This window comes from Schistocerca cancellata, chromosome 3 (genome assembly GCF_023864275.1).
Source record: "Schistocerca cancellata isolate TAMUIC-IGC-003103 chromosome 3, iqSchCanc2.1, whole genome shotgun sequence".
NCBI lineage: Eukaryota > Metazoa > Arthropoda > Insecta > Orthoptera > Acrididae > Schistocerca > Schistocerca cancellata.
The window spans coordinates 959,894,418-959,917,842 of record NC_064628.1 but is presented as its reverse complement, the minus strand read 5'-3'; the positions used below and the strand labels follow the sequence as shown (position 1 = coordinate 959,917,842).

The following is a 23,425-nucleotide window of genomic DNA, read 5'->3' as shown; positions in this document are numbered from 1 at the left end:
GGCTTAAGGAAGCATCTTTGTCACAACAGAAAGGTAGTTTGAAAATTGGGCTGGTGACATAACAAAAAAAAACAGGAAGGGAGCCAGCAGCACCCGGGTATCCCAGGCGGTCACCCATCCAAGTACTAGCCGGGCCCGATGATGCTTAACCTCGGTGATCGGACGAGAACCGGTGTATTCATCATGGTATGGCCGTTGGCGCTCATCTAATGTAGGAGCACGGCAGAATTCGCGTTCGGCTTTTCTCCCAACACACAAAATGTTAGTTTTCGGCCGCATTTGACGAAAGCGCTTCCTTCCGCAACCGCCAGTTCCTCGAGGACGGCGGGGGGAGGCGCGCCCGGCGTCCCAGCAGAGTGACGGCCGAATTGGCGGGCGCACCGCCGCGTGTGTGAGACGCACTGCTGCTCGTTGCACCCCCTGTCATTCGCTGGGCGCGTGCAGCCTTCGACACTAGCGGAGGACGCATCTTGTCCCTGGTGTTCAGCGGAGGGCCTGTGCGGGGTGTGGCAGTGTCGTGCTGGAGGGCCCACTGGTAGCGATGTGGGCTTCCTCGCCTCGCCTCGCCTCGCCTCACACCAGGTGTCTGCGTAGTTTGCAGTGCATTCGCACCATTCCTATCCCTGTCCCTGTCCCCGTCCCGACTTGTCCCGACTTTGCTCGACTGCCGCTCGCTGCCGCTCGGGTCGTGGTCCATATGACAGCGAAAGCACGACAAACGTCTGCGGGACGAGACGAGACGAGACGAGACGAGACGACTAAGGAATAAATTCGTGGTTACAAATCAAATTTGGAACTCTACACACCTACACAACAATAGGCGGTGACGTATTTCAGAAATCACCTGCCGATTCGTACTGTTTTGTCGTTTTCAAAGTCCTCTTGGCAAACTAGGTTAGCACATTCTCCCTCAAACTGAGTTAATTACTGCATTTTCGTACCATTACAGTAGTTTAAAAGGCTTAAGGATGCATCTTTGTCACAACAGAAACGTAGTTTGAAAATTGGGCTGGTGACATAACAAAAAAAAACAGGAAGGGAGCCAGCAGCACCCGGGTTTCCCAGGCGGTCACCCATCCAAGTACTAGCCGGGCCCGATGATGCTTAACCTCGGTGATCGGACGAGAACCGGTGTATTCATCATGGTATGGCCGTTGGCGCTCATCTAATGTAGGAGCACGGCAGAATTCGCGTTCGGCTTTTCTCCCAACACACAAAATGTTAGTTTTCGGCCGCATTTGACGAAAGCGCTTCCTTCCGCAACCGCCAGTTCCTCGAGGACGGCGCGGGGAGGCGCGCCCGGCGTCCCAGCAGAGTGACGGCCGAATTGGCGGGCGCACCGCCGCGTGTGTGAGACGCACTGCTGCTCGTTGCACCCCCTGTCATTCGCTGGGCGCGTGCAGCCTTCGACACTAGCGGAGGACGCATCTTGTCCCTGGTGTTCAGCGGAGGGCCTGTGCGGGGTGTGGCAGTGTCGTGCTGGAGGGCCCACTGGTAGCGATGTGGGCTTCCTCGCCTCGCCTCGCCTCGCCTCACACCAGGTGTCTGCGTAGTTTGCAGTGCATTCGCACCATTCCTATCCCTGTCCCTGTCCCCGTCCCGACTTGTCCCGACTTTGCTCGACTGCCGCTCGCTGCCGCTTGGGTCGTGGTCCATAAGACAGCGCAAGCACGACAAACGTCTGCGGGACGAGACGAGACGAGACGAGACGAGACGACTAAGGAATAAATTCGTGGTTACAAATCAAATTTGGAACTCTACACTCCTACACAACAATAGGCGGTGACGTATTTCAGAAATCACCTGCCGATTCGTACTGTTTTGTCGTTTTCAAAGTCCTCTTGGCAAACGTGGTTAGCACATTCTCCCTCAAACTGAGTTAATTACTGCATTTTCGTACCATTACAGTAGTTTAAAAGGCATAAAGAAACATCTTTGTCACAACAGAAAGGTAGTTTGAAAATTGGGCTGGTGACATAACAAAAAAAAACAGGAAGGGAGCCAGCAGCACCCGGGTTTCCCAGGCGGTCACCCATCCAAGTACTAGCCGGGCCCGATGATGCTTAACTTCGGTGATCGGACGAGAACCGGTGTATTCATCATGGTATGGCCGTTGGCGCTCATCTAATGTAGGAGCACGGCAGAACTCGCGTTCGGCTTTTCTCCCAACACACAAAATTTTAGTTTTCGGCCGCATTTGACGAAAGCGCTTCCTTCCGCAACCGCCAGTTCCTCGAGGACGGCGCGGGGAGGCGCGCCCGGCGTCCCAGCACAGTGACGGCCGAATTGGCGGGCGCACCGCCGCGTGTGTGAGACGCACTGCTGCTCGTTGCACACCCTGTCATTCGCTGGGCGCGTGCAACCTTCGACACTAGCGGAGGACGCATCTTGTCCCTGGTGTTCAGCAGAGGGCCTGTGCGGGGTGTGGCAGTGTCGTACTGGAGGGCCCACTGGTAGCGATGTGGTTTTCCTCGCCTCGCCTCGCCTCGCCTCGCCTCGCCACGCCTCACACCAGGTGTCTGCGTAGTTTGCAGTGCATTCGCACCATTCCTATCCCTGTCCCTGTCCCCGTCCCGACTTGTCCCGACTTTGCTCGACTGCCGCTCGCTGCCGCTCGGGTCGTGGTCCATATGACAGCGCAAGCACGACAAACGTCTGCGGGACGAGACGAGACGAGACGAGACGAGACGACTAAGGAATAAATTCGTGGTTACAAATCAAATTTGGAACTCTACACACCTACACAACAATAGGCGGTGACGTATTTCAGAAATCACCTGCCTATTCGTACTATTTTGTCGTTTTCAAAGTCCTCTTGGCAAACTAGGTTAGCACATTCTCCCTCAAACTGAGTTAATTACTGCATTTTCGTACCATTACAGTAGTTTAAAAGGCTTAAGGAAGCATCTTTGTCACAACAGAAAGGTAGTTTGAAAATTGGGCTGGTGACATAACAAAAAAAAAACAGGAAGGGAGCCAGCAGCACCCGGGTTTCCCAGGCGGACACCCATCCAAGTACTAGCCGGGCCCGATGAGGCTTAACCTCGGTGATCGGACGAGAACCGGTGTATTCATCATGGTATGCCAGTTGGCGCTCATCTAATGTAGGAGCACGGCAGAATTCGCGTTCGGCTTTTCTCCCAACACACAAAATGTTAGTTTTCGGCCGCATTTGACGAAAGCGCTTCCTTCCGCAACCGCCAGTTCCTCGAGGACGGCGGGGGGAAACGCGCCCGGCGTCCCAGCAGAGTGACGGCCGAATTGGCGGGCGCACCGCCGCGTGTGTGAGACGCACTGCTGCTCGTTGCACCCCCTGTCATTCGCTGGGCGCGTGCAGCCTTCGACACTAGCGGAGGACGCATCTTGTCCCTGGTGTTCAGCGGAGGGCCTGTGCGGGGTGTGGCAGTGTCGTGCTGGAGGGCCCACTGGTAGCGATGTGGGCTTCCTCGCCTCGCCTCGCCTCACACCAGGTGTCTGCGTAGTTTGCAGTGCATTCGCACCATTCCTATCCCTGTCCCTGTCCCCGTCCCGACTTGTCCCGACTTTGCTCGACTGCCGCTCGCTGCCGCTTGGGTCGTGGTCCATAAGACAGCGCAAGCACGACAAACGTCTGCGGGACGAGACGAGACGAGACGAGACGAGACGACTAAGGAATAAATTCGTGGTTACAAATCAAATTTGGAACTCTACACTCCTACACAACAATAGGCGGTGACGTATTTCAGAAATCACCTGCCGATTCGTACTGTTTTGTCGTTTTCAAAGTCCTCTTGGCAAACTTGGTTAGCACAGTCTCCCTCAAACTGAGTTAATTACTGCATTTTCGTACCATTACAGTAGTTTAAAAGGCATAAAGAAGCATCTTTGTCACAACAGAAAGGTAGTTTGAAAATTGGGCTGGTGACATAACAAAAAAAAACACGAAGGGAGCCAGCAGCACCCGGGTTTCCCAGGCGGTCACCCATCCAAGTACTAGCCGGGCCCGATGATGCTTACCTTCGGTGATCGGACGAGAACCGGTGTATTCATCATGGTATGGCCGTTGGCGCTCATCTAATGTAGGAGCACGGCAGAATTCGCGTTCGGCTTTTCTCCCAACACACAAAATGTTAGTTTTCGGCCGCATTTGACGAAAGCGCTTCCTTCCGCAACCGCCAGTTCCTCGAGGACGGCGCGGGGAGGCGCGCCCGGCGTCCCAGCAGAGTGACGGCCGAATTGGCGGGCGCACCGCCGCGTGTGTGAGACGCACTGCTGCTCGTTGCACCCCCTGTCATTCGCTGGGCGCGTGCAGCCTTCGACACTAGCGGAGGACGCATCTTGTCCCTGGTGTTCAGCGGAGGGCCTGTGCGGGGTGTGGCAGTGTCGTGCTGGAGGGCCCACTGGTAGCGATGTGGGCTTCTTCGCCTCGCCTCGCCTCGCCTCGCCTCACACCAGGTGTCTGCGTAGTTTGCAGTGCATTCGCACCATTCCTATCCCTGTCCCTGTCCCCGTCCCGACTTGTCCCGACTTTGCTCGACTGCCGCTCGCTGCCGCTTGGGTCGTGGTCCATAAGACAGCGCAAGCACGACAAACGTCTGCGGGACGAGACGAGACGAGACGAGACGAGACGACTAAGGAATAAATTCGTGGTTACAAATCAAATTTGGAACTCTACACTCCTACACAACAATAGGCGGTGACGTATTTCAGAAATCACCTGCCGATTCGTACTGTTTTGTCGTTTTCAAAGTCCTCTTGGCAAACTTGGTTAGCACATTCTCCCTCAAACTGAGTTAATTACTGCATTTTCGTACCATTACAGTAGTTTAACAGGCATAAAGAAACATCTTTGTCACAACAGAAAGGTAGTTTGAAAATTGGGCTGGTGACATAACAAAAAAAAAACAGGAAGGGAGCCAGCAGCACCCGGGTTTCCCAGGCGGTCACCCATCCAAGTACTAGCCGGGCCCGATGATGCTTAACTTCGGTGATCGGACGAGAACCGGTGTATTCATCATGGTATGGCCGTTGGCGCTCATCTAATGTAGGAGCACGGCAGAACTCGCGTTCGGCTTTTCTCCCAACACACAAAATGTTAGTTTTCGGCCGCATTTGACGAAAGCGCTTCCTTCCGCAACCGCCAGTTCCTCGAGGACGGCGCGGGGAGGCGCGCCCGGCGTCCCAGCACAGTGACGGCCGAATTGGCGGGCGCACCGCCGCGTGTGTGAGACGCACTGCTGCTCGTTGCACACCCTGTCATTCGCTGGGCGCGTGCAACCTTCGACACTAGCGGAGGACGCATCTTGTCCCTGGTGTTCAGCGGACGGCCTGTGCGGGGTGTGGCAGTGTCGTACTGGAGGGCCCACTGGTAGCGATGTGGGCTTCCACGCCTCGCCTCGCCTCGCCTCGCCTCGCCTCACACCAGGTGTCTGCGTAGTTTGCAGTGCATTCGCACCATTCCTATCCCTGTCCCTGTCCCCGTCCCGACTTGTCCCGACTTTGCTCGACTGCCGCTCGCTGCCGCTCGGGTCGTGGTCCATATGACAGCGCAAGCACGACAAACGTCTGCGGGACGAGACGAGACGAGACGAGACGAGACGACTAAGGAATAAATTCGTGGTTACAAATCAAATTTGGAACTCTACACACCTACACAACAATAGGCGGTGACGTATTTCAGAAATCACCTGCCGATTCGTACTGTTTTGTCGTTTTCAAAGTCCTCTTGGCAAACTAGGTTAGCACATTCTCCCTCAAACTGAGTTAATTACTGCATTTTCGTACCATTACAGTAGGTTAAAAGGCTTAAGGAAGCATCTTTGTCACAACAGAAAGGTAGTTTGAAAATTGGGCTGGTGACATAACAAAAAAAAAAACAGGAAGGGAGCCAGCAGCACCCGGGTTTCCCAGGCGGTCACCCATCCAAGTACTAGCCGGGCCCCATGAGGCTTAACCTCGGTGATCGGACGAGAACCGGTGTATTCATCATGGTATGCCCGTTGGCGCTCATCTAATGTAGGAGCACGGCAGAATTCGCGTTCGGCTTTTCTCCCAACACACAAAATGTTAGTTTTCGGCCGCATTTGACGAAAGCGCTTCCTTCCGCAACCGCCAGTTCCTCGAGGACGGCGGCGGGAAACGCGCCCGGCGTCCCAGCAGAGTGACGGCCGAATTGGCGGGCGCACCGCCGCGTGTGTGAGACGCACTGCTGCTCGTTGCACCCCCTGTCATTCGCTGGGCGCGTGCAGCCTTCGACACTAGCGGAGGACGCATCTTGTCCCTGGTGTTCAGCGGAGGGCCTGTGCGGGGTGTGGCAGTGTCGTGCTGGAGGGCCCACTGGTAGCGATGTGGGCTTCCTCGCCTCGCCTCGCCTCGCCTCGCCTCACACCAGGTGTCTGCGTAGTTTGCAGTGCATTCGCACCATTCCTATCCCTGTCCCTGTCCCCGTCCCGACTTGTCCCGACTTTGCTCGACTGCCACTCGCTGCCGCTTGGGTCGTGGTCCATAAGACAGCGCAAGCACGACAAACGTCTGCGGGACGAGACGAGACGAGACGAGACGAGACGACTAAGGAATAAATTCGTGGTTACAAATCAAATTTGGAACTCTACACTCCTACACAACAATAGGCGGTGACGTATTTCAGAAATCACCTGCCGATTCGTACTGTTTTGTCGTTTTCAAAGTCCTCTTGGCAAACTTGGTTAGCACATTCTCCCTCAAACTGAGTTAATTACTGCATTTTCGTACCATTACAGTAGTTTAAAAGGCATAAAGAAACATCTTTGTCACAACAGAAAGGTAGTTTGAAAATTGGGCTGGTGACATAACAAAAAAAAACAGGAAGGGAGCCAGCAGCACCCGGGTTTCCCAGGCGGTCACCCATCCAAGTACTAGCCGGGCCCGATGATGCTTAACTTCTGTGATCGGACGAGAACCGGTGTATTCATCATGGTATGGCCGTTGGCGCTCATCTAATGTAGGAGCACGGCAGAACTCGCGTTCGGCTTTTCTCCCAACACACAAAATGTTAGTTTTCGGCCGCATTTGACGAAAGCGCTTCCTTCCGCAACCGCCAGTTCCTCGAGGACGGCGCGGGGAGGCGCGCCCGGCGTCCCAGCAGAGTGACGGCCGAATTGGCGGGCGCACCGCCGCGTGTGTGAGACGCACTGCTGCTCGTTGCACCCCCTGTCATTCGCTGGGCGCGTGCAGCCTTCGACACTAGCGGAGGACGCATCTTGTCCCTGGTGTTCAGCGGAGGGCCTGTGCGGGGTGTGGCAGTGTCGTGCTGGAGGGCCCACTGGTAGCGATGTGGGCTTCCTCGCCTCGCCTCGCCTCGCCTCACACCAGGTGTCTGCGTAGTTTGCAGTGCATTCGCACCATTCCTATCCCTGTCCCTGTCCCCGTCCCGACTTGTCCCGACTTTGCTCGACTGCCGCTCGCTGCCGCTCGGGTCGTGGTCCATATGACAGCGCAAGCACGACAAACGTCTGCGGGACGAGACGAGACGAGACGAGACGAGACGACTAAGGAATAAATTCGTGGTTACAAATCAAATTTGGAACTCTACACACCTACACAACAATAGGCGAAGACGTATTTCAGAAATCACCTGCCGATTCGTACTGTTTTGTCGTTTTCAAAGTCCTCTTGGCAAACTAGGTTAGCACATTCTCCCTCAAACTGAGTTAATTACTGCATTTTCGTACCATTACAGTAGTTTAAAAGGCTTAAGGAAGCATCTTTGTCACAACAGAAAGGTAGTTTGAAAATTGGGCTGGTGACATAACAAAAAAAAACAGGAAGGGAGCCAGCAGCACCCGGGTATCCCAGGCGGTCACCCATCCAAGTACTAGCCGGGCCCGATGATGCTTAACCTCGGTGATCGGACGAGAACCGGTGTATTCATCATGGTATGGCCGTTGGCGCTCATCTAATGTAGGAGCACGGCAGAATTCGCGTTCGGCTTTTCTCCCAACACACAAAATGTTAGTTTTCGGCCGCATTTGACGAAAGCGCTTCCTTCCGCAACCGCCAGTTCCTCGAGGACGGCGCGGGGAGGCGCGCCCGGCGTCCCAGCAGAGTGACGGCCGAATTGGCGGGCGCACCGCCGCGTGTGTGAGACGCACTGCTGCTCGTTGCACCCCCTGTCATTCGCTGGGCGCGTGCAGCCTTCGACACTAGCGGAGGACGCATCTTGTCCCTGGTGTTCAGCGGAGGGCCTGTGCGGGGTGTGGCAGTGTCGTGCTGGAGGGCCCACTGGTAGCGATGTGGGCTTCCTCGCCTCGCCTCGCCTCGCCTCACACCAGGTGTCTGCGTAGTTTGCAGTGCATTCGCACCATTCCTATCCCTGTCCCTGTCCCCGTCCCGACTTGTCCCGACTTTGCTCGACTGCCGCTCGCTGCCGCTTGGGTCGTGGTCCATAAGACAGCGCAAGCACGACAAACGTCTGCGGGACGAGACGAGACGAGACGAGACGAGACGACTAAGGAATAAATTCGTGGTTACAAATCAAATTTGGAACTCTACACTCCTACACAACAATAGGCGGTGACGTATTTCAGAAATCACCTGCCGATTCGTACTGTTTTGTCGTTTTCAAAGTCCTCTTGGCAAACGTGGTTAGCACATTCTCCCTCAAACTGAGTTAATTACTGCATTTTCGTACCATTACAGTAGTTTAAAAGGCATAAAGAAACATCTTTGTCACAACAGAAAGGTAGTTTGAAAATTGGGCTGGTGACATAACAAAAAAAAACAGGAAGGGAGCCAGCAGCACCCGGGTTTCCCAGGCGGTCACCCATCCAAGTACTAGCCGGGCCCGATGATGCTTAACTTCGGTGATCGGACGAGAACCGGTGTATTCATCATGGTATGGCCGTTGGCGCTCATCTAATGTAGGAGCACGGCAGAACTCGCGTTCGGCTTTTCTCCCAACACACAAAATTTTAGTTTTCGGCCGCATTTGACGAAAGCGCTTCCTTCCGCAACCGCCAGTTCCTCGAGGACGGCGCGGGGAGGCGCGCCCGGCGTCCCAGCACAGTGACGGCCGAATTGGCGGGCGCACCGCCGCGTGTGTGAGACGCACTGCTGCTCGTTGCACACCCTGTCATTCGCTGGGCGCGTGCAACCTTCGACACTAGCGGAGGACGCATCTTGTCCCTGGTGTTCAGCAGAGGGCCTGTGCGGGGTGTGGCAGTGTCGTACTGGAGGGCCCACTGGTAGCGATGTGGTTTTCCTCGCCTCGCCTCGCCTCGCCTCGCCTCGCCACGCCTCACACCAGGTGTCTGCGTAGTTTGCAGTGCATTCGCACCATTCCTATCCCTGTCCCTGTCCCCGTCCCGACTTGTCCCGACTTTGCTCGACTGCCGCTCGCTGCCGCTCGGGTCGTGGTCCATATGACAGCGCAAGCACGACAAACGTCTGCGGGACGAGACGAGACGAGACGAGATGAGACGACTAAGGAATAAATTCGTGGTTACAAATCAAATTTGGAACTCTACACTCCTACACAACAATAGGCGGTGACGTATTTCAGAAATCACCTGCCGATTTGTACTGTTTTGTCGTTTTCAAAGTGCTCTTGGCAAACTTGGTTAGCACATTCTCCCTCAAACTGAGTTAATTACTGCATTTTCGTACTATTACAGTAGTTTAAAAGGCATAAAGAAGCATCTTTGTCACAACAGAAAGGTAGTTTGAAAATTGGGCTGGTGACATAACAAAAAAAAACACGAAGGGAGCCAGCAGCACACGGGTTTCCCAGGCGGTCACCCATCCAAGTACTAGCCGGGCCCGATGATGCTTATCTTCGGTGATCGGACGAGAACCGGTGTATTCATCATGGTATGGCCGTTGGCGCTCATCTAATGTAGGAGCACGGCAGAATTCGCGTTCGGCTTTTCTCCCTACACACAAAATGTTAGTTTTCGGCCGCATTTGACGAAAGCGCTTCCTTCCGCAACCGCCAGTTCCTCGAGGACGGCGCGGGGAGGCGCGCCCGGCGTCCCAGCAGAGCGACGGCCGAATTGGCGGGCGCACCGCCGCGTGTGTGAGACGCACTGCTGCTCGTTGCACCCCCTGTCATTCGCTGGGCACGTGCAGCCTTCGACACTAGCGGAGGACGCATCTTGTCGCTGGTGTTCAGCGGAGGGCCTGTGCGGGGTGTGGCAGTGTCGTGCTGGAGGGCGTCACTGGTAGCGATGTGGGCTTCCTCGCCTCGCCTGGCCTCGCCTCAAACCAGGTGTCTGCGTAGTTTGCAGTGCATTCGCACCATTCCTATCCCTGTCCCTGTCCCCGTCCCGACTTGTCCCGACTTTGCTCGACTGCCGCTCGCTGCCGCTCGGGTCGTGGTCCATATGACAGCGCAAGCACGAAAAACGTCTGCGGGACGAGACGAGACGAGACGAGACGAGACGAGACGACTAAGGAATAAATTCGTGGTTACAAATCAAATTTGGAACTCTACACTCCTACACAACAATAGGCGGTGACGTATTTCAGAAATCACCTGCCGATTCGTACTGTTTTGTCGTTTTCAAAGTCTTCTTGGCAAACTTGGTTAGCACATTCTCCCTCAAACTGAGTTAATTACTGCATTTTCGTACCATTACAGTAGTTTAAAAGGCTTAAAGAAGCAACTTTGTCACAACAGAAAGGTAGTTTGAAAATTGGGCTGGCGGCATAACAAAAAAAAAGGAAGGGAGCCAACAGCACCCGGGTTACCCAGGCGGTCACCCATCCAAGTACTAGCCGGGCCCGATGATGCTTAACTTCGGTGATCGGACGAGAACCGGTGTATTCATCATGGTATGGCCGTTGGCGCTCATCTAATGTAGGAGCACGGCAGAATTCGCGTTCGGCTTTTCTCCCAACACACAAAATGTTAGTTTTCGGCCGCATTTGACGAAAGCGCTTCCTTCCGCAACCGCCAGTTCCTCGAGGACGGCGCGGGGAGGCGCGCCCGGCGTCCCAGCAGAGCGACGGCCGAATTGGCGGGCGCACCGCCGCGTGTGTGAGACGCACTGCTGCTCGTTGCACCCCCTGTCATTCGCTGGGCACGTGCAGCCTTCGACACTAGCGGAGGACGCATCTTGTCGCTGGTGTTCAGCGGAGGGCCTGTGCGGGGTGTGGCAGTGTCGTGCTGGAGGGCGTCACTGGTAGCGATGTGGGCTTCCTCGCCTCGCCTCGCCTCACACCAGGTGTCTGCGTAGTTTGCAGTGCATTCGCACCATTCCTATCCCTGTCCCTGTCCCCGTCCCGACTTGTCCCGACTTTGCTCGACTGCCGCTCGCTGCCGCTCGGGTCGTGGTCCATATGACAGCGCAAGCACGAAAAACGTCTGCGGGACGAGACGAGACGAGACGAGACGAGACGAGACGACTAAGGAATAAATTCGTGGTTACAAATCAAATTTGGAACTCTACACTCCTACACAACAATAGGCGGTGACGTATTTCAGAAATCACCTGCCGATTCGTACTGTTTTGTCGTTTTCAAAGTCTTCTTGGCAAACTTGGTTAGCACATTCTCCCTCAAACTGAGTTAATTACTGCATTTTCGTACCATTACAGTAGTTTAAAAGGCTTAAAGAAGCAACTTTGTCACAACAGAAAGGTAGTTTGAAAATTGGGCTGGCGGCATAACAAAAAAAAAGGAAGGGAGCCAACAGCACCCGGGTTACCCAGGCGGTCACCCATCCAAGTACTAGCCGGGCCCGATGATGCTTAACTTCGGTGATCGGACGAGAACCGGTGTATTCATCATGGTATGGCCGTTGGCGCTCATCTAATGTAGGAGCACGGCAGAATTCGCGTTCGGCTTTTCTCCCAACACACAAAATGTTAGTTTTCGGCCGCATTTGACGAAAGCGCTTCCTTCCGCAACCGCCAGTTCCTCGAGGACGGCGCGGGGAGGCGCGCCCGGCGTCCCAGCAGAGCGACGGCCGAATTGGCGGGCGCACCGCCGCGTGTGTGAGACGCACTGCTGCTCGTTGCACCCCCTGTCATTCGCTGGGCACGTGCAGCCTTCGACACTAGCGGAGGACGCATCTTGTCGCTGGTGTTCAGCGGAGGGCCTGTGCGGGGTGTGGCAGTGTCGTGCTGGAGGGCGTCACTGGTAGCGATGTGGGCTTCCTCGCCTCGCCTCGCCTCACACCAGGTGTCTGCGTAGTTTGCAGTGCATTCGCACCATTCCTATCCCTGTCCCTGTCCCCGTCCCGACTTGTCCCGACTTTGCTCGACTGCCGCTCGCTGCCGCTCGGGTCGTGGTCCATATGACAGCGCAAGCACGACAAACGTCTGCGGGACGAGACGAGACGAGACGACTAAGGAATAAATTCGTGGTTACAAATCAAATTTGGAACTCTACACTCCTACACAACAATAGGCGGTACGTATTTCAGAATTCACCTGCCGATTCGTACTGTTTTGTCGTTTTCAAAGTCTTCTTGGCAAACGTGGTTAGCACATTCTCCCTCAAACTGAGTTAATTACTGCATTTTCGTACCATTACAGTAGTTTAAAAGGCTTAAGGAAGCATCTTTGTCACAACAGAAAGGTAGTTTGAAAATTGGGCTGGCGACATAACAAAAAACATAACAGGAAGGGAGCCAACAGCTCCCGGGTTTCCCAGGCGGTCACCCATCCAAGTACTAGCCGGGCCCGATGATGCTTAAATTCGGTGATCGGACGAGAACCGGTGTATTCATCATGGTATGGCCGTTGGCGCTCATCTAATGTAGGAGCACGGCAGAATTCGCGTTCGGCTTTTCTCCCAACACACAAAATGTTAGTTTTCGGCCGCATTTGACGAAAGCGCTTCCTTCCGCAACCGCCAGTTCCTCGAGGACGGCGCGGGGAGGCGCGCCCGGCGTCCCAGCAGAGTGACGGCCGAATTGGCGGGCGCACCGCCGCGTGTGTGAGACGCACTGCTGCTCGTTGCACCCCCTGTCATTCGCTGGGCGCGTGCAGCCTTCGACACTAGCGGAGAACGCATCTTGTCCCTGGTGTTCAGCGGAGGGCCTGTGCGGGGTGCGGCCGTGTCGTGCTGGAGGGCCCACTGATAGCGATGTGGGCTTCCTCGCCTCGCCTCGCCTCACACCAGGTGTCTGCGTAGTTTGCAGTGCATTCGCACCATTCCTATCCCTGTCCCTGTCCCCGTCCCGACTTGTCCCGACTTTGCTCGACTGCCGCTCGCTGCCGCTCGGGTCGTGGTCCATATGACAGCGCAAGCACGACAAACGTCTGCGGGACGAGACGAGACGAGACGAGACGAGACGACTAAGGAATAAATTCGTGATTACAAATCAAATTTGGAACTCTACACTCCTACACAACAATAGGCGGTACGTATTTCAGAATTCACCTGCCGATTCGTACTGTTTTGTCGTTTTCAAAGTCTTCTTGGCAAACGTGGTTAGCACATTCTCCCTCAAACTGAGTTAATTACTGCATTTTCGTACCATTACAGTAGTTTAAAAGGCTTAAGGAAGCATCTTTGTCACAACAGAAAGGTAGTTTGAAAATTGGGCTGGCGACATAACAAAAAACATAACAGGAAGGGAGCCAACAGCTCCCGGGATCCCAGGCGGTCACCCATCCAAGTACTAGCCGGGCCCGATGATGCTTAACTTCGGTGATCGGACGAGAACCGGTGTATTCATCATGGTATGGCCGTTGGCGCTCATCTAATGTAGGAGCACGGCAGAATTCGCGTTCGGCTTTTCTCCCAACACACAAAATGTTAGTTTTCGGCCGCATTTGACGAAAGCGCTTCCTTCCGCAACCGCCAGTTCCTCGAGGACGGCGCGGGGAGGCGCGCCCGGCGTCCCAGCAGAGTGACGGCCGAATTGGCGGGCGCACCGCCGCGTGTGTGAGACGCACTGCTGCTCGTTGCACCCCCTGTCATTCGCTGGGCGCGTGCAGCCTTCGACACTAGCGGAGGACACATCTTGTCCCTGGTGCTCAGCGGAGGGCCTGTGCGGGGTGCGCCAGTGTCGTGCTGGAGGGCCCACAGGTAGCGATGTGGGCTTCCTCGCCTCGCCTCGCCTCACACCAGGTGTCTGCGTAGTTTGCAGTGCATTCGCATCATTCCTATCCCTGTCCCGGTCCCCGTCCCGACTTGTCCCGACTTTGCTCGACTGCCGCTCGCTGCCGCTCGGGTCGTGGTCCATATGACAGCGCAAGCACGACAAACGTCTGCGGGACGAGACGAGACGAGACGACTAAGGAATAAATTCGTGGTTACAAATCAAATTTGGAACTCTACACTCCTACACAACAATAGGCGGTACGTATTTCAGAATTCACCTGCCGATTCGTACTGTTTTGTCGTTTTCAAAGTCTTCTTGGCAAACGTGGTTAGCACATTCTCCCTCAAACTGAGTTAATTACTGCATTTTCGTACCATTACAGTAGTTTAAAAGGCTTAAGGAAGCATCTTTGTCACAACAGAAAGGTAGTTTGAAAATTGGGCTGGCGACATAACAAAAAACATAACAGGAAGGGAGCCAACAGCTCCCGGGTTTCCCAGGCGGTCACCCATCCAAGTACTAGCCAGGCCCGATGATGCTTAACTTCGGTGATCGGACGAGAACCGGTGTATTCATCATGGTATGGCCGTTGGCGCTCATCTAATGTAGGAGCACGGCAGAATTCGCGTTCGGCTTTTCTCCCAACACACAAAATGTTAGTTTTCGGCCGCATTTGACGAAAGCGCTTCCTTCCGCAACCGCCAGTTCCTCGAGGAGGGCGCGGGGAGGCGCGCCCGGCGTCCCAGCAGAGTGACGGCCGAATTGGCGGGCGCACCGCCGCGTGTGTGAGACGCACTGCTGCTCGTTGCACCCCCTGTCATTCGCTGGGCGCGTGCAGCCTTCGACACTAGCGGAGGACGCATCTTGTCCCTGGTGCTCAGCGGAGGGCCTGTGCGGGGTGCGCCAGTGTCGTGCTGGAGGGCCCACTGGTAGCGATGTGGGCTTCCTCGCCTCGCCTCGCCTCACACCAGGTGTCTGCGTAGTTTGCAGTGCATTCGCACCATTCCTATCCCTGTCCCGGTCCCCGTCCCGACTTGTCCCGACTTTGCTCGACTGCCGCTCGCTGCCGCTCGGGTCGTGGTCCATATGACAGCGCAAGCACGACAAACGTCTGCGGGACGAGACGAAACGAGACGACTAAGGAATAAATTCGTGGTTACAAATCAAATTTGGAACTCTACACTCCTACACAACAATAGGCGGTACGTATTTCAGAATTCACCTGCCGATTCGTACTGTTTTGTCGTTTTCAAAGTCTTCTTGGCAAACGTGGTTAGCACATTCTCCCTCAAACTGAGTTAATTACTGCATTTTCGTACCATTACAGTAGTTTAAAAGGCTTAAGGAAGCATCTTTGTCACAACAGAAAGGTAGTTTGAAAATTGGGCTGGCGACATAACAAAAAACATAACAGGAAGGGAGCCAACAGCACCCGGGTTTCCCAGGCGGTCACCCATCCAAGTACTAGCCGGGCCCGATGATGCTTAACTTCGGTGATCGGACGAGAACCGGTGTATTCATCATGGTATGGCCGTTGGCGCTCATCTAATGTAGGAGCACGGCAGAATTCGCGTTCGGCTTTTCTCCCAACACACAAAATGTTAGTTTTCGGCCGCATTTGACGAAAGCGCTTCCTTCCGCAACCGCCAGTTCCTCGAGGACGGCGCGGGGAGGCGCGCCCGGCGTCCCAGCAGAGTGACGGCCGAATTGGCGGGCGCACCGCCGCGTGTGTGAGACGCACTGCTGCTCGTTGCACCCCCTGTCATTCGCTGGGCGCGTGCAGCCTTCGACACTAGCGGAGGACGCATCTTGTCCCTGGTGCTCAGCGGAGGGCCTGTGCGGGGTGCGCCAGTGTCGTGCTGGAGGGCCCACTGGTAGCGATGTGGGCTTCCTCGCCTCGCCTCGCCTCACACCAGGTGTCTGCGTAGTTTGCAGTGCATTCGCACCATTCCTATCCCTGTCCCGGTCCCCGTCCCGACTTGTCCCGACTTTGCTCGACTGCCGCTCGCTGCCGCTCGGGTCGTGGTCCATATGACAGCGCAAGCACGACAAACGTCTGCGGGACGAGACGAGACGAGACGAGACGAGACGACTAAGGAATAAATTCGTGGTTACAAATCAAATTTGGAACTCTACACTCCTACACAACAATAGGCGGTACGTATTTCAGAATTCACCTGGCGATTCGTACTGTTTTGTCGTTTTCAAAGTCTTCTTGGCAAACGTGGTTAGCACATTCTCCCTCAAACTGAGTTAATTACTGCATTTTCGTACCATTACAGTAGTTTAAAAGGCTTAAGGAAGCATCTTTGTCACAACAGAAAGGTAGTTTGAAAATTGGGCTGGCGACATAACAAAAAACATAACAGGAAGGGAGCCAACAGCACCCGGGTTTCCCAGGCGGTCACCCATCCAAGTACTAGCCGGGCCCGATGATGCTTAACTTCGGTGATCGGACGAGAACCGGTGTATTCATCATGGTATGGCCGTTGGCGCTCATCTAATGTAGGAGCACGGCAGAATTCGCGTTCGGCTTTTCTCCCAACACACAAAATGTTAGTTTTCGGCCGCATTTGACGAAAGCGCTTCCTTCCGCAACCGCCAGTTCCTCGAGGACGGCGCTGGGAGGCGCGCCCGGCGTCCCAGCAGAGTGACGGCCGAATTGGCGGGCGCACCGCCGCGTGTGTGAGACGCACTGCTGCTCGTTGCACCCCCTGTCATTCGCTGGGCGCGTGCAGCCTTCGACACTAGCGGAGGACGCATCTTGTCCCTGGTGTTCAGCGGAGGGCCTGTGCGGGGTGCGCCAGTGTCGTGCTGGAGGGCCCACTGATAGCGATGTGGGCTTCCTCGCCTCGCCTCGCCTCACACCAAGTGTCTGCGTAGTTTGCAGTGCATTCGCACTATTCCTATCCCTGTCCCTGTCCCCGTCCCGACTTGTCCCGACTTTGCTCGACTGCCGCTCGCTGCCGCTCGGGTCGTGGTCCATATGACAGCGCAAGCACGACAAACGTCTGCGGGACGAGACGAGACGAGACGAGACGAGACGACTAAGGAATAAATTCGTGGTTACAAATCAAATTTGGAACTCTACACTCCTACACAACAATAGGCGGTACGTATTTCAGAATTCACCTGCCGATTCGTACTGTTTTGTCGTTTTCAAAGTCTTCTTGGCAAACGTGGTTAGCACATTCTCTCTCAAACTGAGTTAATTACTGCATTTTCGTACCATTACAGTAGTTTAAAAGGCTTAAGGAAGCATCTTTGTCACAACAGAAAGGTAGTTTGAAAATTGGGCTGGCGACATAACAAAAAACATAACAGGATGGGAGCCAACAGCACCCGGGTTTCCCAGGCGGTCACCCATCCAAGTACTAGCCGGGCCCGATGATGCTTAACTTCGGTGATCGGACGAGAACCGGTGTATTCATCATGGTATGGCCGTTGGCGCTCATCTAATGTAGGAGCACGGCAGAATTCGCGTTCGGCTTTTCTCCCAACACACAAAATGTTAGTTTTCGGCCGCATTTGACGAAAGCGCTTCCTTCCGCAACCGCCAGTTCCTCGAGGACGGCGCGGGGAGGCGCGCCCGGCGTCCCAGCAGAGTGACGGCCGAATTGGCGGGCGCACCGCCGCGTGTGTGAGACGCACTGCTGCTCGTTGCACCCCCTGTCATTCGCTGGGCGCGTGCAGCCTTCGACACTAGCGGAGGACGCATCTTGTCCCTGGTGCTCAGCGGAGGGCCTGTGCGGGGTGCGCCAGTGTCGTGCTGGAGGGCCCACTGGTAGCGATGTGGGCTTCCTCGCCTCGCCTCGCCTCACACCAGGTGTCTGCGTAGTTTGCAGTGCATTCGCACCATTCCTATCCCTGTCCCGGTCCCCGTCCCGACTTGTCACGACTTTGCTCGACTGCCGCTCGCTGCCGCTCGGGTCGTGGTCCATATGACAGCGCAAGCACGACAAACGTCTGCGGGACGAGACGAGACGAGACGAGACGAGACGACTAAGGAATAAATTCGTGGTTACAAATCAAATTTGGAACTCTACACTCCTACACAACAATAGGCGGTACGTATTTCAGAATTCACCTGCCTATTCGTACTGTTTTGTCGTTTTCAAAGTCTTCTTGGCAAACGTGGTTAGCACATTCTCTCTCAAACTGAGTTAATTACTGCATTTTCGTACCATTACAGTAGTTTAAAAGGCTTAAGGAAGCATCTTTGTCACAACAGAAAGGTAGTTTGAAAATTGGGCTGGCGACTTAACAAAAAACATAACAGGATGGGAGCCAACAGCACCCGGGTTTCCCAGGCGGTCACCCATCCAAGTACTAGCCGGGCCCGATGATGCTTAACTTCGGTGATCGGACGAGAACCGGTGTATTCATCATGGTATGGCCGTTGGCGCTCATCTAATGTAGGAGCACGGCAGAATTCGCGTTCGGCTTTTCTCCCAACACACAAAATGTTAGTTTTCGGCCGCATTTGACGAAAGCGCTTCCTTCCGCAACCGCCAGTTCCTCGAGGACGGCGCGGGGAGGCGCGCCCGGCGTCCCAGCAGAGTGACGGCCGAATTGGCGGGCGCACCGCCGCGTGTGTGAGACGCACTGCTGCTCGTTGCACCCCCTGTCATTCGCTGGGCGCGTGCAGCCTTCGACACTAGCGGAGGACGCATCTTGTCCCTGGTGCTCAGCGGAGGGCCTGTGCAGGGTGCGCCAGTGTCGTGCTGGAGGGCCCACTGGTAGCGATGTGGGCTTCCTCGCCTCGCCTCGCCTCACACCAGGTGTCTGCGTAGTTTGCAGTGCATTCGCACCATTCCTATCCCTGTCCCGGTCCCCGTCCCGACTTGTCCCGACTTTGCTCGACTGCCGCTCGCTGCCGCTCGGGTCGTGGTCCATATGACAGCGCAAGCACGACAAACGTCTGCGGGACGAGACGAGACGAGACGAGACGAGACGACTAAGGAATAAATTCGTGGTTACAAATCAAATTTGGAACTCTACACTCCTACACAACAATAGGCGGTACGTATTTCAGAATTCACCTGCCTATTCGTACTGTTTTGTCGTTTTCAAAGTCTTCTTGGCAAACGTGGTTAGCACATTCTCCCTCAAACTGAGTTAATTACTGCATTTTCGTACCATTACAGTAGTTTAAAAGGCTTAAGGAAGCATCTTTGTCACAACAGAAAGGTAGTTTGAAAATTGGGCTGGCGACATAACAAAAAACATAACAGGAAGGGAGCCAACAGCACCCGGGTTTCCCAGGCGGTCACCCATCCAAGTACTAGCCGGGCCCGATGATGCTTAACTTCGGTGATCGGACGAGAACCGGTGTATTCATCATGGTATGGCCGTTGGCGCTCATCTAATGTAGGAGCACGGCAGAATTCGCGTTCGGCTTTTCTCCCAACACACAAAATGTTAGTTTTCGGCCGCATTTGACGAAAGCGCTTCCTTCCGCAACCGCCAGTTCCTCGAGGACGGCGCGGGGAGGCGCGCCCGGCGTCCCAGCAGAGTGACGGCCGAATTGGCGGGCGCACCGCCGCGTGTGTGAGACGCACTGCTGCTCGTTGCACCCCCTGTCATTCGCTGGGCGCGTGCAGCCTTCGACACTAGCGGAGGACGCATCTTGTCCCTGGTGCTCAGCGGAGGGCCTGTGCAGGGTGCGCCAGTGTCGTGCTGGAGGGCCCACTGGTAGCGATGTGGGCTTCCTCGCCTCGCCTCGCCTCACACCAGGTGTCTGCGTAGTTTGCAGTGCATTCGCACCATTCCTATCCCTGTCCCGGTCCCCGTCCCGACTTGTCCCGACTTTGCTCGACTGCCGCTCGCTGCCGCTCGGGTCGTGGTCCATATGACAGCGCAAGCACGACAAACGTCTGCGGGACGAGACGAGACGAGACGAGACGAGACGACTAAGGAATAAATTCGTGGTTACAAATCAAATTTGGAACTCTACACTCCTACACAACAATAGGCGGTACGTATTTCAGAATTCACCTGCCGATTCGTACTGTTTTGTCGTTTTCAAAGTCTTCTTGGCAAATGTGGTTAGCACATTCTCCCTCAAACTGAGTTAATTACTGCATTTTCGTACCATTACAGTAGTTTAAAAGGCTTAAGGAAGCATCTTTGTCACAACAGAAAGGTAGTTTGAAAATTGGGCTGGCGACATAACAAAAAACATAACAGGAAGGGAGCCAACAGCACCCGGGTTTCCCAGGCGGTCACCCATCCAAGTACTAGCCGGGCCCGATGATGCTTAACTTCGGTGATCGGACGAGAACCGGTGTATTCATCATGGTATGGCCGTTGGCGCTCATCTAATGTAGGAGCACGGCAGAATTCGCGTGCGGCTTTTCTCCCAACACACAAAATGTTAGTTTTCGGCCGCATTTGACGAAAGCGCTTCCTTCCGCAACCGCCAGTTCCTCGAGGACGGCGCGGGGAGGCGCGCCCGGCGTCCCAGCAGAGTGACGGCCGAATTGGCGGGCGCACCGCCGCGTGTGTGAGACGCACTGCTGCTCGTTGCACCCCCTGTCATTCGCTGGGCGCGTGCAGCCTTCGACACTAGCGGAGGACGCATCTTGTCCCTGGTGTTCAGCGGAGGGCCTGTGCGGGGTGCGCCAGTGTCGTGCTGGAGGGCCCACTGATAGCGATGTGGGCTTCCTCGCCTCGCCTCGCCTCACACCAAGTGTCTGCGTAGTTTGCAGTGCATTCGCACTATTCCTATCCCTGTCCCTGTCCCCGTCCCGACTTGTCCCGACTTTGCTCGACTGCCGCTCGCTGCCGCTCGGGTCGTGGTCCATATGACAGCGCAAGCACGACAAACGTCTGCGGGACGAGACGAGACGAGACGAGACGAGACGACTAAGGAATAAATTCGTGGTTACAAATCAAATTTGGAACTCTACACTCCTACACAACAATAGGCGGTACGTATTTCAGAATTCACCTGCCTATTCGTACTGTTTTGTCGTTTTCAAAGTCTTCTTGGCAAACGTGGTTAGCACATTCTCCCTCAAACTGAGTTAATTACTGCATTTTCGTACCATTACAGTACTTTAAAAGGCTTAAGGAAGCATCTTTGTCACAACAGAAAGGTAGTTTGAAAATTGGGCTGGCGACATAACAAAAAACATAACAGGAAGGGAGCCAACAGCACCCGGGTTTCCCAGGCGGTCACCCATCCAAGTACTAGCCGGGCCCGATGATGCTTAACTTCGGTGATCGGACGAGAACCGGTGTATTCATCATGGTATGGCCGTTGGCGCTCATCTAATGTAGGAGCACGGCAGAATTCGCGTTCGGCTTTTCTCCCAACACACAAAATGTTAGTTTTCGGCCGCATTTGACGAAAGCGCTTCCTTCCGCAACCGCCAGTTCCTCGAGGACGGCGCGGGGAGGCGCGCCCGGCGTCCCAGCAGAGTGACGGCCGAATTGGCGGGCGCACCGCCGCGTGTGTGAGACGCACTGCTGCTCGTTGCACCCCCTGTCATTCGCTGGGCGCGTGCAGCCTTCGACACTAGCGGAGGACTCATCTTGTCCCTGGTGTTCAGCGGAGGGCCTGTGCGGGGTGCGCCAGTGTCGTGCTGGAGGGCCCACTGATAGCGATGTGGGCTTCCTCGCCTCGCCTCGCCTCACACCAAGTGTCTGCGTAGTTTGCAGTGCATTCGCACTATTCCTATCCCTGTCCCTGTCCCCGTCCCGACTTGTCCCGACTTTGCTCGACTGCCGCTCGCTGCCGCTCGGGTCGTGGTCCATATGACAGCGCAAGCACGACAAACGTCTGCGGGACGAGACGAGACGAGACGAGACGAGACGACTAAGGAATAAATTCGTGGTTACAAATCAAATTTGGAACTCCACACTCCTACACAACAATAGGCGGTACGTATTTCAGAATTCACCTGCCGATTCGTACTGTTTTGTCGTTTTCAAAGTCTTCTTGGCAAACGTGGTTAGCACATTCTCTCTCAAACTGAGTTAATTACTGCATTTTCGTACCATTACAGTAGTTTAAAAGGCTTAAGGAAGCATCTTTGTCACAACAGAAAGGTAGTTTGAAAATTGGGCTGGCGATATAACAAAAAACATAACAGGAAGGGAGCCAACAGCACCCGGGTTTCCCAGGCGGTCACCCATCCAAGTACTAGCCGGGCCCGATGATGCTTAACTTCGGTGATCGGACGAGAACCGGTGTATTCATCATGGTATGGCCGTTGGCGCTCATCTAATGTAGGAGCACGGCAGAATTCGCGTTCGGCTTTTCTCCCAACACACAAAATGTTAGTTTTCGGCCGCATTTGACGAAAGCGCTTCCTTCCGCAACCGCCAGTTCCTCGAGGACGGCGCGGGGAGGCGCGCCCGGCGTCCCAGCAGAGTGACGGCCGAATTGGCGGGCGCACCGCCGCGTGTGTGAGACGCACTGCTGCTCGTTGCACCCCCTGTCATTCGCTGGGCGCGTGCAGCCTTCGACACTAGCGGAGGACGCATCTTGTCCCTGGTGCTCAGCGGAGGGCCTGTGCAGGGTGCGCCAGTGTCGTGCTGGAGGGCCCACTGGTAGCGATGTGGGCTTCCTCGCCTCGCCTCGCCTCACACCAGGTGTCTGCGTAGTTTGCAGTGCATTCGCACCATTCCTATCCCTGTCCCGGTCCCCGTCCCGACTTGTCCCGACTTTGCTCGACTGCCGCTCGCTGCCGTTCGGGTCGTGGTCCATATGACAGCGCAAGCACGACAAACGTCTGCGGGACGAGACGAGACGAGACGAGACGAGACGACTAAGGAATAAATTCGTGGTTACAAATCAAATTTGGAACTCTACACTCCTACACAACAATAGGCGGTACGTATTTCAGAATTCACCTGCCGATTCGTACTGTTTTGTCGTTTTCAAAGTCTTCTTGGCAAACGTGGTTAGCACATTCTCCCTCAAACTGAGTTAATTACTGCATTTTCGTACCATTACAGTAGTTTAAAAGGCTTAAGGAAGCATCTTTGTCACAACAGAAAGGTAGTTTGAAAATTGGGCTGGCGACATAACAAAAAACATAACAGGAAGGGAGCCAACAGCACCCGGGTTTCCCAGGCGGTCACCCATCCAAGTACTAGCCGGGCCCGATGATGCTTAACTTCGGTGATCGGACGAGAACCGGTGTATTCATCATGGTATGGCCGTTGGCGCTCATCTAATGTAGGAGCACGGCAGAATTCGCGTTCGGCTTTTCTCCCAACACACAAAATGTTAGTTTTCGGCCGCATTTGACGAAAGCGCTTCCTTCCGCAACCGCCAGTTCCTCGAGGACGGCGCGGGGAGGCGCGCCCGGCGTCCCAGCAGAGTGACGGCCGAATTGGCGGGCGCACTGCCGCGTGTGTGAGACGCACTGCTGCTCGTTGCACCCCCTGTCATTCGCTGGG

General features: G+C 55.1%; 24 non-coding genes and 1 pseudogene across 24 annotated transcripts; all 25 read right to left on the bottom strand.

Annotated features, from left to right (window-relative positions):
• Positions 1 to 81: 81 nt before the first annotated feature.
• Positions 82 to 200, bottom strand: LOC126178458 (5S ribosomal RNA). The gene has a single exon (XR_007536359.1). It is a non-coding gene; the product is annotated as a 5S ribosomal RNA (ribosomal RNA).
• Positions 201 to 1,040: 840 nt separating this feature from the next.
• On the bottom strand, positions 1,041 to 1,159 carry LOC126178282 (5S ribosomal RNA). The gene has a single exon (XR_007536190.1). It is a non-coding gene; the product is annotated as a 5S ribosomal RNA (ribosomal RNA).
• An 840-nt stretch (positions 1,160 to 1,999) lies between these two features.
• LOC126178161 (5S ribosomal RNA) lies at positions 2,000 to 2,118 on the bottom strand. The gene has a single exon (XR_007536075.1). It is a non-coding gene; the product is annotated as a 5S ribosomal RNA (ribosomal RNA).
• An 856-nt stretch (positions 2,119 to 2,974) lies between these two features.
• On the bottom strand, positions 2,975 to 3,093 carry LOC126178709 (5S ribosomal RNA; annotated as a pseudogene).
• An 835-nt stretch (positions 3,094 to 3,928) lies between these two features.
• On the bottom strand, positions 3,929 to 4,047 carry LOC126178277 (5S ribosomal RNA). Its single transcript, XR_007536185.1, has one exon. It is a non-coding gene; the product is annotated as a 5S ribosomal RNA (ribosomal RNA).
• Positions 4,048 to 4,893: 846 nt separating this feature from the next.
• On the bottom strand, positions 4,894 to 5,012 carry LOC126178160 (5S ribosomal RNA). Its single transcript, XR_007536074.1, has one exon. It is a non-coding gene; the product is annotated as a 5S ribosomal RNA (ribosomal RNA).
• An 852-nt stretch (positions 5,013 to 5,864) lies between these two features.
• LOC126178555 (5S ribosomal RNA) lies at positions 5,865 to 5,983 on the bottom strand. The gene has a single exon (XR_007536444.1). It is a non-coding gene; the product is annotated as a 5S ribosomal RNA (ribosomal RNA).
• An 845-nt stretch (positions 5,984 to 6,828) lies between these two features.
• On the bottom strand, positions 6,829 to 6,947 carry LOC126178300 (5S ribosomal RNA). Its single transcript, XR_007536207.1, has one exon. It is a non-coding gene; the product is annotated as a 5S ribosomal RNA (ribosomal RNA).
• Positions 6,948 to 7,787: 840 nt separating this feature from the next.
• LOC126178447 (5S ribosomal RNA) lies at positions 7,788 to 7,906 on the bottom strand. The gene has a single exon (XR_007536348.1). It is a non-coding gene; the product is annotated as a 5S ribosomal RNA (ribosomal RNA).
• An 840-nt stretch (positions 7,907 to 8,746) lies between these two features.
• LOC126178159 (5S ribosomal RNA) lies at positions 8,747 to 8,865 on the bottom strand. Its single transcript, XR_007536073.1, has one exon. It is a non-coding gene; the product is annotated as a 5S ribosomal RNA (ribosomal RNA).
• An 855-nt stretch (positions 8,866 to 9,720) lies between these two features.
• LOC126178353 (5S ribosomal RNA) lies at positions 9,721 to 9,839 on the bottom strand. The gene has a single exon (XR_007536258.1). It is a non-coding gene; the product is annotated as a 5S ribosomal RNA (ribosomal RNA).
• An 844-nt stretch (positions 9,840 to 10,683) lies between these two features.
• Positions 10,684 to 10,802, bottom strand: LOC126178192 (5S ribosomal RNA). The gene has a single exon (XR_007536105.1). It is a non-coding gene; the product is annotated as a 5S ribosomal RNA (ribosomal RNA).
• Positions 10,803 to 11,641: 839 nt separating this feature from the next.
• On the bottom strand, positions 11,642 to 11,760 carry LOC126178191 (5S ribosomal RNA). Its single transcript, XR_007536104.1, has one exon. It is a non-coding gene; the product is annotated as a 5S ribosomal RNA (ribosomal RNA).
• An 827-nt stretch (positions 11,761 to 12,587) lies between these two features.
• LOC126178287 (5S ribosomal RNA) lies at positions 12,588 to 12,706 on the bottom strand. Its single transcript, XR_007536194.1, has one exon. It is a non-coding gene; the product is annotated as a 5S ribosomal RNA (ribosomal RNA).
• An 836-nt stretch (positions 12,707 to 13,542) lies between these two features.
• On the bottom strand, positions 13,543 to 13,660 carry LOC126178303 (5S ribosomal RNA). Its single transcript, XR_007536210.1, has one exon. It is a non-coding gene; the product is annotated as a 5S ribosomal RNA (ribosomal RNA).
• An 826-nt stretch (positions 13,661 to 14,486) lies between these two features.
• Positions 14,487 to 14,605, bottom strand: LOC126178087 (5S ribosomal RNA). The gene has a single exon (XR_007536003.1). It is a non-coding gene; the product is annotated as a 5S ribosomal RNA (ribosomal RNA).
• Positions 14,606 to 15,431: 826 nt separating this feature from the next.
• Positions 15,432 to 15,550, bottom strand: LOC126178054 (5S ribosomal RNA). Its single transcript, XR_007535971.1, has one exon. It is a non-coding gene; the product is annotated as a 5S ribosomal RNA (ribosomal RNA).
• An 836-nt stretch (positions 15,551 to 16,386) lies between these two features.
• Positions 16,387 to 16,505, bottom strand: LOC126178052 (5S ribosomal RNA). The gene has a single exon (XR_007535970.1). It is a non-coding gene; the product is annotated as a 5S ribosomal RNA (ribosomal RNA).
• An 836-nt stretch (positions 16,506 to 17,341) lies between these two features.
• LOC126178051 (5S ribosomal RNA) lies at positions 17,342 to 17,460 on the bottom strand. The gene has a single exon (XR_007535969.1). It is a non-coding gene; the product is annotated as a 5S ribosomal RNA (ribosomal RNA).
• An 836-nt stretch (positions 17,461 to 18,296) lies between these two features.
• Positions 18,297 to 18,415, bottom strand: LOC126178050 (5S ribosomal RNA). Its single transcript, XR_007535968.1, has one exon. It is a non-coding gene; the product is annotated as a 5S ribosomal RNA (ribosomal RNA).
• Positions 18,416 to 19,251: 836 nt separating this feature from the next.
• LOC126178049 (5S ribosomal RNA) lies at positions 19,252 to 19,370 on the bottom strand. Its single transcript, XR_007535967.1, has one exon. It is a non-coding gene; the product is annotated as a 5S ribosomal RNA (ribosomal RNA).
• Positions 19,371 to 20,206: 836 nt separating this feature from the next.
• On the bottom strand, positions 20,207 to 20,325 carry LOC126178047 (5S ribosomal RNA). The gene has a single exon (XR_007535965.1). It is a non-coding gene; the product is annotated as a 5S ribosomal RNA (ribosomal RNA).
• An 836-nt stretch (positions 20,326 to 21,161) lies between these two features.
• LOC126178046 (5S ribosomal RNA) lies at positions 21,162 to 21,280 on the bottom strand. The gene has a single exon (XR_007535964.1). It is a non-coding gene; the product is annotated as a 5S ribosomal RNA (ribosomal RNA).
• An 836-nt stretch (positions 21,281 to 22,116) lies between these two features.
• LOC126178045 (5S ribosomal RNA) lies at positions 22,117 to 22,235 on the bottom strand. The gene has a single exon (XR_007535963.1). It is a non-coding gene; the product is annotated as a 5S ribosomal RNA (ribosomal RNA).
• An 836-nt stretch (positions 22,236 to 23,071) lies between these two features.
• LOC126178044 (5S ribosomal RNA) lies at positions 23,072 to 23,190 on the bottom strand. The gene has a single exon (XR_007535962.1). It is a non-coding gene; the product is annotated as a 5S ribosomal RNA (ribosomal RNA).
• Positions 23,191 to 23,425: the final 235 nt, after the last annotated feature.